Source organism: Camelus ferus, chromosome 1 (assembly GCF_009834535.1).
Source record: "Camelus ferus isolate YT-003-E chromosome 1, BCGSAC_Cfer_1.0, whole genome shotgun sequence".
Lineage (NCBI taxonomy): Eukaryota > Metazoa > Chordata > Mammalia > Artiodactyla > Camelidae > Camelus > Camelus ferus.
This window is the reverse complement of record NC_045696.1, coordinates 39,332,823-39,348,897: the sequence shown is the minus strand read 5'-3', so window position 1 is coordinate 39,348,897 and position 16,075 is coordinate 39,332,823. Positions and strand designations below refer to the sequence as shown.

Sequence of the window (16,075 nt, the reverse complement as noted above, 5' to 3'; positions counted from 1 at the left end):
AGAAACAGGCTGGCTTTTCTCTTTTAGTAAATGAGCAATACACTGACTCCATCACTGACTTAAGGTGGCTTTCCAACCTGAGGAGTAGATTCTGCATCAAGCCAACCTGACTTGGACATGTCAATCTGACACAGGCATTAAAAACAGTAAGTGAAGGTAACTTTTACGGCAGAAAAGAATGCCAATGTCCACCAGTTCTTTATAAATTTACATTCATTAGAATGAAAAGTTATTACTATAAAATGATTACTTTCATACATACTCATAGAAAAAAATGAAACGAAGACATAAAATCAGAAATGTATAAAAGGAAGCTAAAATTTAAAGAAATAGACACCCTTGGTGGCTACGTGAAGTTACTACTGTCATTTTAAATATATTCTTTCAGAATGTTTCTCATATTCCTTTAAGAAAGTGAGATCATATTGGAAAGAGCATTTTAACTTAAAAATATTAAGCTGAAATATCTCCCTATCCATAAGCAAAAATATACATCAAAATTAAATGCCTGGGATGAGAAACACCAGGGTGCTCCTCCTCTCGGACCCGTTTGTGAGCAGTCTGGCCAATGCAACCTATGAAGCAAATCCTAATCTTGACTGAAGCCTGACGGAAGCCTCCCCCAGCGCCCAGGTCAGAGTCACAACGCAGAAGCACCTCACTCCAGGAGCCCCGCCAGGTGTGGGGCACTGACGACTGCGCTCCTGGCAGAAAGACAGCAGGCGCGCGACCGCCCGAGGCCAGCACGGGGGAGTGAAGTGCGCATGCGCAGGGGACCCGTGGTCTGTCTGCTTCCCGAGGCGGAGGCGGCAGGCCCCAGGCGGCTGTGCCAGCTTCTGAGTGGGCACTGGGGCACCGCACCGAGGTCGGCCAAGGTCCCAGGCCACAGCTACCCAAGCACCCTGTTGCAGTGCATACTCTCAGGGCCAGTTCCTCCTGGCATCAGGGAAGTGTCTGGAATTCATTTTAGGAGGCGGCCGCTGCCGGTTCCTGGAGCCTTTCCCCTGAGGAACAGCCTCAGGTAGATGCATAGTGGTAAGTACCTTTTTTTCCTTCCTTTTTTTTTTTTTTTTTTTTTGCTGTCTTTTTGAGATATAATTGACATACGTCACTGTGTCAGTTTAAGTGGTACAATGTAATGATTTGATACAGGTATATATTGTGAAGTGATTGTGATTGCGACATGACTTTAATTACCTACCTTCCATAATTACCCTTTTTTGGGTGTGTGGTGTGAACTTTCAGTATTTACTCTTTCAGCAGATTTTAAGTGTATAAAACAGTATTGTCAACTATAACTATAGTTGTATTGTCATAACTGGGAGTTTTTACCGTTTGACCAACATCGCGCCATTTCCCCGGTCCTCAGCCCTTGACTACCAGCATCCTACTCTGTGTCTATAAGTTGGTTTTTTTTTTTATGATTTAGCATGTCCTCAAAGTTCATCCATATTGTTTCAAATGGCAGGATTTCGTTCTTTTTATGGCTGAATAAGATTCCATTGTGTGTGCGTGCATCACATGCTCTACATCTGTTCATTCCACCACGGACAGTTAGGTTGTTTTTTGTTTTGACTATTGTGAATAATGCTGTAGTGAACTTGTGGGTGCAGGTTTCTCTTCAAGATAATAATTTCATTTTCTTAGGATGTATAACCAGAAATGAGATTGCTGGATTATATGGTAGTCCTGTTTTAACTTTTGGAAAACCTTCATGCTGTATTTTAGTGACTGTACCAATTTACGTTCCTACCAATAGTACATGAGGGTTCCTTTTTCTTCAGATCATTGCAAACACTCATCTCTTGTCTCCTTGATGATAGCTCTTATAACAGATGTGAGATGATATTTCAGTACGGTTTTGATTTGTATTTCCTTGATGATTAGTAATGTTGAGCTTTTTTCTTCCACCTTATATATATATCTTCTTTGGAAAAGTGTCTATTAATGTTCTCTGCTCACTTTAAATAGAATTATTATTATTATTCTATTGAGTTTCTTATATATTTTGGATATTAACCCCTTTTCAAATACATGTATTGTCAATATTTTCTCTCATTCCTTAGGTTGCGTTTTCATTTTGGTAATGGTTTCCTCTGCTGTGCAGAGTATTTTTAGTTTGATGTAGTCCCACTTGTTTATTTTCGCTTTTTTTTTTTTTTTAACTTTTGCTCGGGTGTCAAATCCAAAAAAAAATCATTGCCAAGACCAATGTCAAGAGGCTTTTCCCATATGTTTTCTTCTGTGAGTTTTATGGACTTACATTTAAGTATTCAGTCCATTTTGAGATTATTTTTGTGAGTGGTGTAAGATCAATGTCCAATTTCATTCTCTTGCATGTGAATATCCAATTTTCCCACCACCATTTATGGAGAGACTGTCTTTTTCCTGTTGTGTATTCTTGGTGCCCTTGTTAAAGATTAGTTGACCTTGTATGTGTGGATTTATTTCTGAACTCTCCATTCTGTTCCATTGATGTATGTGTCTGTTTTCATGCCAGTATCATAGTGATTTTTTCCAGTTTTATTGAGATGTATTGACATACAGAACTGTATGTTTCAGGTATACAACATAATGATTTAACTTACATACATTATGAAATGATTATCACAATAAGTTGAGTGAACATACATCATCTCATACAAATACAAAATTAAAGAAATGGAAATTTTTTTTCTTTGATGAGAACTCTTAGGATTTACTCTCTTAACAGCTTTCATATAAAATATATATAAAGTGATATTAATTATACTTATCATGTGTTAATTATATTTATCATGTTGTACATTACATCCTTAGTACTTATTTGTATTATAACTGGGAGTTGGCACCTTTCGACTACCATCATCCAATTCCTCCTCCCCTTCTCACCGTGTGCCTCTGATGACCACAAATATGATCTTTCTATGAGTTTGCATGTTTGTTTTTGAAGTGAAATTGACCTACGACACTATAGTAGTTCCTGGTTCATGACACAGTGATTTAATATTTCTGTATGTTTCAAAATAATCACCACTGGAAGTATATATGTCACTATATGAAGATATTACATAGATACTGACTATGTTCCCCACACTGTACTTTGGATACCTGTGACTCAGTTATTTTGAAACTGTAACTTTGTACTGCTTAATCTCCCTCACCTATTTCTTTCCTCCCTGCACGCTCTTCCCCTCTGGCAGCCAGCTGTTTGTTCTCTGTTTTGTTTCTATTTTGTTACGGTTGTTCATGTGTTGTATTTTTTATATTCCACATGTAAGTGAAATCATACAGCATTTGCCTTTCTCTGACTTGTTTCATTAAGCATAATACCCTATAGGTCCTTCCATGTTGTCACAAATGGCAAGATTTCAATCATTTTTAATGGCTAAGTATTTTTCTCTTGAATATGTGTACCACATCTTTTCAATCACTCATCTATTAATGGGCACTTAAGTTGCTTCTGTATATTGACTATTGTAAATAATGCTGCAATCAACATAGGAGTGCATATATCTTTTCTAATTAATGTTTTTGTTTTCCTTGGATAAATGCCAAGGAGTGGAATTTCTGGATCATATGGTAGGTAGTTCTGTCTTTAATTTTTTTAGGAGTCTCCACTCTGTTTTCCATAGTGGCTGCACCGGTTCATATGCTACCAACAGTTTAGGAAGGTTCCTTTTTCTCCACATCCTCGCCAATGCTCATTTTTTTTTCTTTTGGATGATAGCCAAGTGTGAGATGATATCTTACTGTGGTTTTGATATGCATTCTCCTGATAATTAGTGATGTTGAGCATTTTTCACATGCCTGTTGGTCATTTGTATATCTTTCTTGGAAAAATGTCTGTTCATATTCTCTGCCTATTTTAAAATCAGGTTGCTTGTTTTTGTTGTTGTTGTTTTTGATGTTGTGTTGTATGAGCTCTTGCATGTTTTGGGTATTAACCCCTTAGCAGATGTATTATTTGAGAATATATTCTCCCATTCTGTAGGCTGCCATTTCATTTTATTGATAGTTTCCTTTACTGTGCAAAAGCTTTCTAGTCTGATATAGTCCCATTTGTTTATTTTTGCTTATGTTTCCCTTGCCTGAGATAATATACCCAAGAGATATTACTAAGACCAATGTAAAAGAACATACTGCCTATGTTTCCTTCTAAAAGTTTTATGGTTTCATTTTGAATTAATTTTTGTGCATAGTGTGAGAGAGTAGTCCAGTTTGATTCTTTTGCATGTTGCAGTCCAATTTTCCAGCACCGTTTATTGAAGAGGCTGTCTTTTTCCTATTATGTATTCTTGTCTCCTTTGTTGTAGATTAATTGTACATGTAAGTGTGAATTCATTTCTGGTCTCTCTATTCTATTCCATTGATTTGTGTGTCTTTTTTTGTGCCAAGACCATGTTATATTGATGACTGTAGCTTTCTAATAGTCTGAAGTCAGGAAGTGTGATAACCTTCAGCTTTGTTCTTTCTCAAGATTGTTTTAGTTATTCAGGGTCTTTTGGGTTTCCCATCAAATTTTAGAATTTTTTTTTCTAGTTCTGTGAGAAATGCCCTTGGTTATTTGATAGAGATTTCATTGAATCTGTATTTTGCCTTGGATAGTATTATCTTTTTAACAAGTTCTTCTAGTTGATAAACACAGTGTATCTTTCCATCTGTGTCATGTTCATTTTCTTTCATCAGTGTCTCAAAATTTTCTGAGAACAAGGTTTTTACTTCCCATGCTGATATTTAATCCTATGTATTTTATTCTTTTTGATGTGATTGTAAATGGGATTTATTTCTTGCTTTCTCTTTCTAATAATTTGTAGTTAGTGTGCAGAAATGCAACAGATTTCTGTATATTAATTTTGTGTCTTGCAATTTTGCTGAACTCATTGATGTGTTCTAGTAGTTTTTTGGTAATGTCTTGAGGATTTCCTGTGTATGCTTTCATTTCATCTGCCAGCAGTGACAGTTTTCTTCTTCTTCCTTTCCGATTTGGATTCCTTTTATTTCTTTTTCTTGTCTAATTGTCATTACTGGGACTTCCAATACTATGTTGAATAAAAGTGGCAAAAATGGGTATCCTTGTCTTTATCCTGATCTTAAGGAAATGCTTTCAGCTTTTCTCCATTGAGTGTGATGTTAGCTGTGGTCTTGTCATATATGGCCTTTATTATGTTGAGGTAAGTTGCCTCTATACCCATTTTTCTGAAGAGTTTTATGATAAATGTTGAATTTTCTAAAAAGTTTTTTCTGCATCTATTGAGATGATATGATTCTTTTTAAATTAATTAATGTAGTTTTTGATTGATTTGTGGATATTAAACCATCCTTTCATCCTTGGGATAAATCCCACTTGATCATGGTATATGATTTTTTTTTAATGTACTGTTGAATTTGATATGTTAAAGTTTTTTAAAAAATTTCTTTTTTTATTCTTTTTTTTGTATTGTAATTAGTTTACAATGTATCAATTTCTGGTGTACAGCAAAATGTTGCAGTTGTATATATACATACATATATTTATTTTCATATTTTTCATCATAGGTTGTTGTAAGATATTGAATATAGTTCCCTGTGCTATACAGTATAAACTTGTTGTTTCTATTTTATATATTGTAGTTACTATCTGCAAACCTCGAACTTCCAATTTATCCCTTCCTACCCCTTCCCACCTTGGGAACCCTAAGTTTGTTTTCTATGTCTGAGTCTTTTTTCCATTTTGTAAGTAAGTTCACTTATGTCTTTTGTTTTTAGATTCCACATGTAAGTGATATTATGTGGTATTTTTCTTTCTCTTTCTGGCTTACTTCATTTAGAATGACAATGTCCAGTTCCATCCATATTGCAGCAAATGGCATTCTTTCATTATTTTTAATGGCTGAGTAGTATTCCTGTGTGTGTGTGTGTGTGTGTGTGTGTGTGTGTGTGTGTGTGTATACATGCACAGATACACACCATGACTTCCTTATTCAGTCATCTGTCAATGGACATTTAGGTTGATTCTATGTCCTTGTTATTGTAAATAGTGCTGCTATGAATACTGGGGGCAGTGTATCTTTTCAAATTGGGTTTTCTCCAGATGTATACCCAGGAGTGGGATTACTGAATCAAAGGGTAAAGCTATTTTTAGTTTTTAAGAAATCTCCATAGTGTTTTCCATAATGGCTGTACCAAATTACATTCCCACCAACAGTGTAGGTGGGTTCCTGTTTTCTCCACATCCTCTCTAGAATTCATTGTGGACTTTTTAATTATGACCATTCTGCCTGGTGTGAGGTGATACCTCATTGTAGTTTTGATTTGCATTTCTCTGATAATTAGTGATGTTGAGCATCTTTTCATGTGCCTATTGGCCATTTGTATGGCTTCATTGGAAAATTACTTGTTTGGGTTTCCTGCCCATTTTTGGACAGTTTTTTGTTATTAAGTTGTATAAACTTTTCGTATATTCTGGAGATTAAGCTCTTATCAGTTGCATCATTTGTAGATATTTTTTCCATTCCATAGGCCTTTTGTTTTGTTTATAGTCTCCTTTGCTGTGCCAAAGCTTATAAGTTTCATTAGGTCCCATTAGTTTATTTTTGCTTTTATTTCTATTGCATGGATAGACTGCCCCAGGAGAACATTGCTGAGATTTGTGTTAGAGAGTGTTTTGTCTATGTTTTCTTCCAGGAGATTTGTAGTGTCTTATGTTGAGGTCTTTAAAGCATTTTGAGTTTATTGTATGTTGTGAGGGAATGTTCTGACTTCATTGATTTATATGCATCCATCCAGCTTTCCCAACACGACTTGCTGAAGAGACTGTCTTTTCTCCATTGTATATTCTGGCCTCGTTTGTTGAAGATTAATTGACTAAACGTGTCTGGATTTATTTCTAAGCTCTCTGTTCTGTTCCATTGATCCACATGTCTCTCTTTGTGCCAGTACCATGCTTTTTGACTACTGTAGCTCTTTAATATAGTCTGAAGTCCAGGAAGATTTTGGCTCCAGCTTTGTCTTTTTTCTTCAGGTATTGCTTTGGCAATTCTGGATCTTTTGTGATTCCATATAAATTTTAGGATTATTTGTTCTAGTTCTGTGAAAAATGTCCTGGGTAATTTGATAGGGATTGCATTAAATCTGTAGATTGCCTTGGGCTGTATGACCATTTTAACAATATTGATTCTTCCAATCCAGGAACATGGGATATCTCTCCATTAAAAAAAAATTCTTCTTTAATTTCCTTAATCAGTGTTTTGTAGTTTTTCCATGTATAAGTCTTTCACCTCCTTGTTTAGGTTCCTTCCTAAGTATTGCATTTTGTTTTTTGATGCAATTTTAGAAAGGATTGTTTCTGTGCTTTCCTTTACTGATATTTCATTGTTAGTGTAAATAAATGCAACTGACTTCTGTTTGTTACTCTTGTATCCTGCTAGCTTGCTGAATTATTTTATCAGTTCTAGTAGGTTTTGTGTGGAGCTTTTGGGTTTTCTATGCATAGTATCATGTCATCTGCATATAGTGACAATTGTACCTCTTCTCTTCCGATTTGGATCCATCTTATTTTTATTGTATGATTACTAAGATTAGGATTTCCAATACTATGTTGAATAGAAGTGCTGATAGTGGACATCGTTGTCTTGTTCCAGATTTTAGCAAGAAGGCTTTCAGCTTTTCACTGTTGAGTATTATGTTGACAGTGGGTTTGTCATAAATAGCTTTTATTATGTTGAGATATGTTCCCTCTATACCCACTTTGGTAAGAGTTTTTATTATAAGTGGGTGGTGAAGTTTATCAAATGCTTTTTCTACGTCTATTGAGATGATCATGTGATTTTTGTCCTTTCTTTTGTTGATGTGGTGTATCATATTGATTGATACATATGTTGAACCATTCTTGTGTCCCTGGTATGAATCCAACTTCATCATAGTGTGTGATCTTTTTTATGTGTTGTTGAATTCTGTTTGCTAATATTTTGTTGAGAATTGTTGAATCTATGTTCATCAGCAATATTGGCCTATAATTGTCCGGCTTGTTTCCATATAGTTGTTCATAGTATTCTCTTATGATTTCTTTGTATTTTTGTGGTGGTGTTTGTAATTTCTCCATTTTCTTTTTTTATTTTGTTTGTGTCCTCTCTCTTTTCTTCTTGGGTGAGCCTGGCCAGAGGTTTGTTGATTTTGTTTACTCTTTCAAAAAACCAGTTCTTGTTTTGATTGATTTTTTTCCCATTGTTCTCAAAATTTCTGTTTCATTTATTTCCTCTCTGATCTTTATTATTTCTTTCCTTCTGGTGACTTTGGATTTTGTTTGTTCTTCTTTTTCTATTTTTTTTTAGATGGTAGGCTTGGTTGTTTATTTGAGATTGTTATTTTTTGAGGAAGGCTTTTATCACTATGAACTTCCCTTGTAGTACTCTTTTACTGCATCCCATAGATTGTGTGTGGTTGTGTTTTCATTGTCATTGGTCTCATGGTATTTTTAAATTTTCGTCTTTGATTTCATCATAGATCCATTGGTTTTTTAGTAGCATGTTGTTTAGTCTCCATGCAGTCATTTTCTTCTTATTTTTCTTTCTGTGTTTTATTTTTAGTTTCATGCCATTGTGGTCAGAAAAGATGTTTGAAATAATTTCTGTCCTCTTAAGTTTGTTGAGAATTCTTTTGTGTCTTAGTATATGGTATATCCTAGAGAATGTTTCATGTGAAATTGAAAGGAATGTATATTCTGTTTTTTGGAGATGTAGTGTCCTAAAAATATAAATTAAGTCTAACTGTTCCATTGTGCCATGTAGTGTCTCCATTGCCTTACTACTTTTCTGTCTGGAAGTCCTGTCCAGTGATGTTAGTGGGGTGTCAAAGTCTCTTACTATTATTGTATTCCCACTAATTTCTCTCTTTATATTTGTTAGTATTTGTTTTCTCTATTTGGGTACTTCTATATTGGGTGAATATATGTTAGCAAGTGTAGTAGCCTCTTCTTTTATTGTTGCTTTTATCATTATATTGTGTCCTTCTTTATCTTTCTGTATGGCCTTTGTTTTAAAGTCTATTTTGTCTTATATGAGTATTGATACCCCTGCTTTCTTGTCATTTCCATTTGCATGCTATATCTTTTTCTGTTCTCTCACTTTCAATCTATGTGTCCTTTCCCTAAAGTGGGTGTCTTGTATGCAGCATATTGTAGGGTCTTGTTTTATTATCCAGTCTGCCACTCTGTGTTGTTTGTTTGGAGAATTTAGTGCATTGACATTTATGGTTACTATTGATAAATGTGTGTTTATTGCGATTTTATACTTTGTTTTCCAGCTGATTTTGTATTTCTTCTTTGTTCCTTTCTTTGTGTGTGTGATTTGATAATTTTCTTTTGTATTAGCTTTATTTCTTTTCTTTTTGGGCTTTGTGATTCTATTTTATGCTTTTGATTTGTGGTTACCTTGTTTTTTCAAATATGTTTACCCATTTATATATCTCTTTGCTTTAGACTGGTAATCATATAGAGTCAAACTATATAGATAGTCTCAAATCATATAAACTCAAACGGATGTGCTGTTTTATTGAGGATTTTTTGCATTTAGTTCATCAGTGTTATTGACCTGTAATTCTTCATTTTATATGGTATCTTTGTCTGGTTTCAGTATTGGGGTAATTCTGGCCTACGGAATGAGTTTGGAAGCATTTCTTCCCCTGCAATTTTTTTGAAATAGTTTGAGAAGAATAGATGTTAAGTCTTCTCTAAATGTTGGGTAGAATTCACCCAAGAAACCTTCTGATCTGGACTCCTGTTGCTGGGAATTTTTAAATTACTGATTCAATTTCATTACTAGTTATTGCTCTATTCATATTTTTCATAGTTCAGTCCTGGTAGATTGTACATTTCTAGCTTTGTACATTTATTCTTGGTTGTCCATTTGATTGGTATATGATTGTTCATAGTGATTTCTTATGATTTCTATTTCTGTTGTGTTAATTTTAACTTTTCCCTTTTCATTTCTGATTTTATTGATTTTTGCTTTTTTTTCTTTATGACTCTGACTAAGCTTCATCATTTTTGTGTATTTTTTTCAGTGAACCAGGTCTTAATCTCACCGGTCATCTCCATTGTATTTTAGTCTCTATTTCATTTCTTTCTGCTCTGATCTTTATAATTTATTTCCTTCTACTCACTTTGGACTTGTTCGTTCTTTTTCTAATTTCTCTAGGTGTAGGGTTAGGTTGTTTATTTGAGATTTTTCTTGCTTCCTGAGGTAGGTGTGTATGAATATAAATGTTCCTCTAAGCTGCTTTTGCTGCATACCATAGATTTTTGGATCATTGTGTTTTAAATTTCGTTTATATCTAGATGTTTTTCATTTGTTCTTTAATTTTTTTCAGTGACCCTTTGGGTTTTTAGTAGCATATTGTTTAGCCTTTTTTATTTGTGTTTTCTGCAGTTTTTTCATGTAGTTGCTTTGTCATCTCATTGCCTTGTGTGAGGAAAAGATGCTTGATATGATTCTAATTTTCTTAAATATACCAAGGCTATTTTTACTGCCTAGCATGTGATCTATCCAGGAAATGTTTCATGTGCACTTGAGAAGATTGTGTCCTCTACTACTTTTGGATGAGTTGTTTTATATAAATATGTTAGATCCATTTGGTCTAATATGTTGTTTAAGAGCAGTCTTTCCTTATTGATTATTTGTCTGGATGATCTCTACATTGATGTAATTGGAGTGTTGAAGTCCCTTATTATTATGTCATTGTCAATTTATCCCTTTATGTTTGTTAAGATATGCTTCATATATTTAGGTGTTCCTATGTTGTATGTATAAATATGTACAATTGTTATATCTTGTTATATGATTAATGCCTTGGTCATTGTGAAATGTTCTTCTTTCTCTCTTGTTGCAGTCTGTTTTAAAGTCTGTTTTGTCTGGTGCAAGCTTTGCTTCCTTTTCATTTCAATTGGTATAGAGTACCTTTTTCCTATCCCCTCACTTTAATTTTGTGTGTGTCTTTAGATCTACTCATCTTCCTGGTGCAGGACTTTCCAGGAGCCCAATGTGGAACTGAGACTCCTCCCTCTTAGAGACAACCTATGCGATTGCAAATATCCTCCCATGTAAGGGTCACCCACCTAAGGTATGGGTCTTGACTCTACTGCATTTCCTCCTCTTATATCCACTTCAGTGTGCTTCCTTCTTCATATCTTTAGCTTTAGAATATCTTTTTTGCTAGGCTTCTGGCCATTTTCATGAACACTTTATATTTATATGGTTGTAATTTTGGTGTGCCCATGGGATGAGGTGGGTTTTAGAGTCTTCCTATTCCACCATCTTGGCAACCAACTTCTCATGTGTAGATTTGAACTGACAAAAGGTAGAATGAGTTAACTTGAAGCTATATTAATAGGGATTATGCAATTCAAAAGATACAGAGAGAGAAGAATGAAGAAAAATCAACAGAGTATCAGAAAAATGAGGGACGCCACTAAATGCATCAGCATATGCATATAGGAGTACCAGGAAGAGAAGAAAGTGAGAAAGAAGCAGAACAAATACTTTGAAGAAATAATGGGATAAAGCTTACCAAATTTATTGCAAAACCAGTAACTTACATATCCAGGGTGTTTAAGATATTCAAAATATAAAATGCAAGCATATTAATAAAGAAATACATAATAGTAATACTGCTGAAACTCAAAGACAGAAAACCTTGAAAACAGCAAGGGGAAAATCACCCATCAATTATTGGGGAACCCCAAGTAGTTTAACGCTGACTTCTCAGTAGAAACAATTTAGGCTAAAAGCAGTTGGATAACATATTTGTAGTGCTCAGGGAGAAAATAATGTTGTCAAACAAGAATCTCATGTCCAGTAAATCTATATTTCAAAAATAAGTACAAATTGAAAATTTACTCAGATAAACACGGACAGAGAATCTGTTGCTAGCAGATGTACCTTATGGGAACATTTAAAGAACATTTAAAGAAAATTTACAAGCTGAAAGCAAGTAGCACAGGAAGTAATTCAAATCCATGCAAAAAGCCAAAGAGCATTAGTAAAATAACTAAGCAATTATAATGGTTTAAATGCCTATTTTTTGGTGGGGGTGGGCAGGGCAGGAGAAGTAATTTGGTTTATTTATTTTTAGAAGAGGTACTGAGGATTGAACCTGGGATTTCATGCATGCTAAGCATGTACTCTACCACTTGAGCTATACCCTTCTCACCTTAAATGCCTGTTTTAATTTTTTTCACATGATTCATTTAAAAACCAATTTGCAAAAAATAATATGTATATAATAAAATCTCAGACTTGTATCATACAGAAATGTAATATGTGTGCAATATATTTACTAATAACTCACAAAGAAGGTTAGTTGTAACAAAATGTATTGGTCTAAGGAAATGTCAACAGATTTGTAAAGTGAAAATTATAATATTGTATATGTCTCAAACATTAATACCTATAATATGTTATAACACTAATACCACAAAATGGAAGAAAGTAAAAAGAGTTATATAGGTGTAACATTTTTATATATTGCTAGAGTTAAGCTAGTATAAATTGGATGCTGATTCTGGTAGGATGTATGTTTAAACCCTAGAGCAATCACAGAAAACTATACAATATAAATGTGATAAGATATAATATGATATTTAGAAAGAGTGAATTATTAAAGAAATTAAAATGTTACATTAGGAAATACTCACTTAATGAAGCATTAGAAAATTAGATGAACAAAAATACATGAGATATACAGAAAACAATAAGGAAAAAAGCAGTATTTCTCAAAGCAATATTGAGAAAAAATAACAAAGCCAGGGGCATCGCTCTCCCTAATTTCAAACTGTATTACAAAGCTACGGTAATTAAAACAGCATATTGGCATAAAAGAGACACATAAATCAATGGAACTGAATAGAGAGCCCAGAAATAAACCTATGCATATATGTTATAATTAATTTATGATGAAGGAGCCAAGAATATAGAATGGGGAAAGGACAGTTTTTTTTTAATTACTGTCACTGAGAAACCTGGACAGCCACATAGAAGAGAATAAAATTGGAGCACTATTTTGTATCATATAGAAAAATTAACTCTAAGTGAATTAAAGACTTGAACATAGGACCTGACAACACAAAACTCCTAGATGAAAACATAGGTCATCAGCTTCATGACATAAGTCATGGCAAAGATTTTTTAATCTGACACCAAAAGCAAAAGCAACAAAAGTAAAAATAAGCAAGTGGGACTATATCAAATTGAAAAGCTTCTGCATAGCAAAGGAAACCATGAACAAAATGAAAAGGCAACCTACTGAATGGGAGAAGATAATTGAAAATAATATTACTGATAAGGGGCTAAGATCCAAAATATCCAAATATACATATAACTCAATAGCTTAAAAGCGAACAGTCCTTTAAAACAAAGGCCATAATGAAAGACAATGAAGAGCATTATATAATGATAAATGGATCAATACAAGAAGAGGATATTACACTTGTTAGCATAAATGCACCCAGTAATGGATTCTAAATATATAAGACAAATACTAACAGATATAAAGGGAGAAATTCACAATATCATAGTAGTAGGAGGCTTTTAACACCCCATTGACATCAATGGACAGATTATCTAGACAGAAAATAAATAATGCAACAGAGGTCCTAAATGACACAATAGACACATTGGACCTAAATCATATCTATAGGACACTACATGTAGAAAAGCTGAAAACACATTCATTTCAATTGTGCATGTACCATCCTCTAAGATAGGCCAAATACTAGGTCACAAAACAAGTCTCAACAAGTTTAAGAAGATAAAAATTATTTCAAGCATGTTTTCTGGCCAAAATGTTTTGAAATGAGAAATCACCCACAGAAAGAAAAAACAGGAAAAGAAGAAACAAATGGAGACTAAATGACATGCTACTCAAAAGCCAAACGTTTAATGATGAAATTAAAAGAGAAATCAGAAAATAATTCAAAACAAATGAAAATGAAAACACAGCTTTAAAAAATCTGTGGAGTGCAGTAAAACCAAGTAAGAGGGAAGTTCATAGCAATACAGGCCTTCCAGAATCAAGGAAATCTCAAATAAACAACCTAACCTACCACCTTAAAGAATTAGAAAGAAAGAATAAACCTGAAAGTGAGCAGAAGGAAGGTAATGATAAAATCAGAAATGAAATAAATAAAATAGAACAGGAAAAAGAATAGAAAAGGTCAGTAAAACTAAGAGCTGTTTTCTGAAAAGAAAACAAAATTAACAAACAATTGTATTCACCAGGTTCACTGAGAAGATGCAGGACCCAAATAAATGAAATAAGAAATTAAAGAGGAGAAGTAACAACTGATACCACAGAAATAAATACAAATTTATTCTCTTACCAAAGCCTGACAAATAAATCATGAGGAAACTCTAAACCAATATGTGTTATGAATATACATGCAAAATTCTAAAAATACTATTAAATCCAGCAACATATAAAAAATGATTATACATAACAACCAAGTGAATTTTATTTCATGAATGCAAGGTGATTTAACCTTCAAAAAAAGGAATCAAATAAAATCATATCAAGAGACAAAAGGACAACTATGTCAGCATCTCCAAAGAGAAAGAAAAATGCTTCACAAAATTTTAACACCCTTCCATTATTAAAAAAAAGAAAAAAAGTAGAAATAGAATAGAACTCATGAATCCTGACAAAAGACGCTTATTAAAAAACTCACAGCTAACATACTCAGTGATAAAAGACAGAAAAGTTTCCTACCAACTTGAGATAAAGATGAGGATATCTGCTCTTGCCATTACTAGTCAACATTGTTGAAATTTCTGTGCAGATCAGCTGGGCAAGATATGGGGTGAAAGGCATTCAGTATGGAAAGGAAGAAGTGAAAAATGTACCTGTTTCTGCAGATAACATAATCTTGTACATAAAAAATCCTAACGAGGCAACTTAAAAAACTGTTAGAACTAATAAACAAGTTGGCAAGCTTGCAGGAAACCAGATTAATATATGTGTATTGATTGTGTTTTGTCTCTTTGCCATGAGCAACCAAAAGAAAATTTTGAAAAGAATCCCCTTTTTGGTAGCATCAAAGAGGAAATACTTAGGAACACATCTAAGAAAAGAAGTACAAAACTTATACTGAAAGCTATAATACATTGTTGAAAGAAATTCAAGGATGTAGAAATAAATGGAAAGACATCTTGTGTTCATGGATCAGAAGACTTGATACTGTTAAAATGACAGTGCACCTCAAATTGATCTACAGATGCAAGGTAATAACTGAAAATCCCAGCTTGCTTCTTTATAGAAACTGTTAAGTTAATCCTATAACTCATAGGGACTCCAGACAGCCAATACAGTCTTGAATAAGAAGAATAAAGCAGTGGAACTCATACTTCTGATTTCAAAACCTGTTTGAAACATACAATAATCAAAACAGTTTGGTACTGGCACAAAGCTCAACATTATAGATCAATGGAAAACAGATGAGGTTCCTGAAATGTACCCTCTAATTATGGGCAGTTGATTTTTTGACAAGAAAGCCAGATAATTTAAATGGGGGAAAGAATAGTCTCTTCAGCAAATTGTCCTGGGGCAATGAGATATCCACATGCAAAAGAGTGATGTTGAACCCCTGCTTCCAAACCTAAACAAAAGTTAACATATATTGTATTAAATTTCTAAAGAGTGAAAGCTAAATCTATAAAACTCTGAAGAAAAACATAGGTGTAAATATTTATGACATTGTATTGTGCAATTGTTGCTTGAATATGACACCAGGAGCACAGGCAATATGTTAAACAAACTAGACTTCTTCAGAATTGAGCCCTTTTTTGCTTCAGAGGCTGCCATCAAGAAAGACAACTAACAGAGTGAGAGAAAATATATGGAAATCATAAAATTGAAAATGAACTTGTATGTAGAAAATAGAAAGGACTCTTACAACTCAGTAATAAAATCACAAATTACCCCATGACAAAAATGGCAAAGGATTCTGAATAGTCATTTCTCCAAAGAAGATGCAGGTCAATAGTTCATGACAAGATGCTCAACATTATTAGCCTAGGAAATCAGTGAAACCCACAGTAGGATACCACTTTACATGAAATATAAAGCT

The 16,075-nt window shown here is 33.8% G+C and overlaps 1 protein-coding gene across 1 annotated transcript in view; it reads left to right on the top strand.

Moving 5' to 3' along the window:
* Positions 1-405: 405 nt before the first annotated feature.
* Positions 406-16,075, top strand: part of GABRR3 (gamma-aminobutyric acid type A receptor subunit rho3) — a 237,968-nt gene continuing 222,298 nt past the window's right edge. The window contains exon 1 of the mRNA XM_032489963.1: positions 406-1,035. The gene's annotated coding sequence lies outside the window, so the exon portion shown is untranslated. The remainder of the gene's footprint in view (positions 1,036-16,075) is intronic.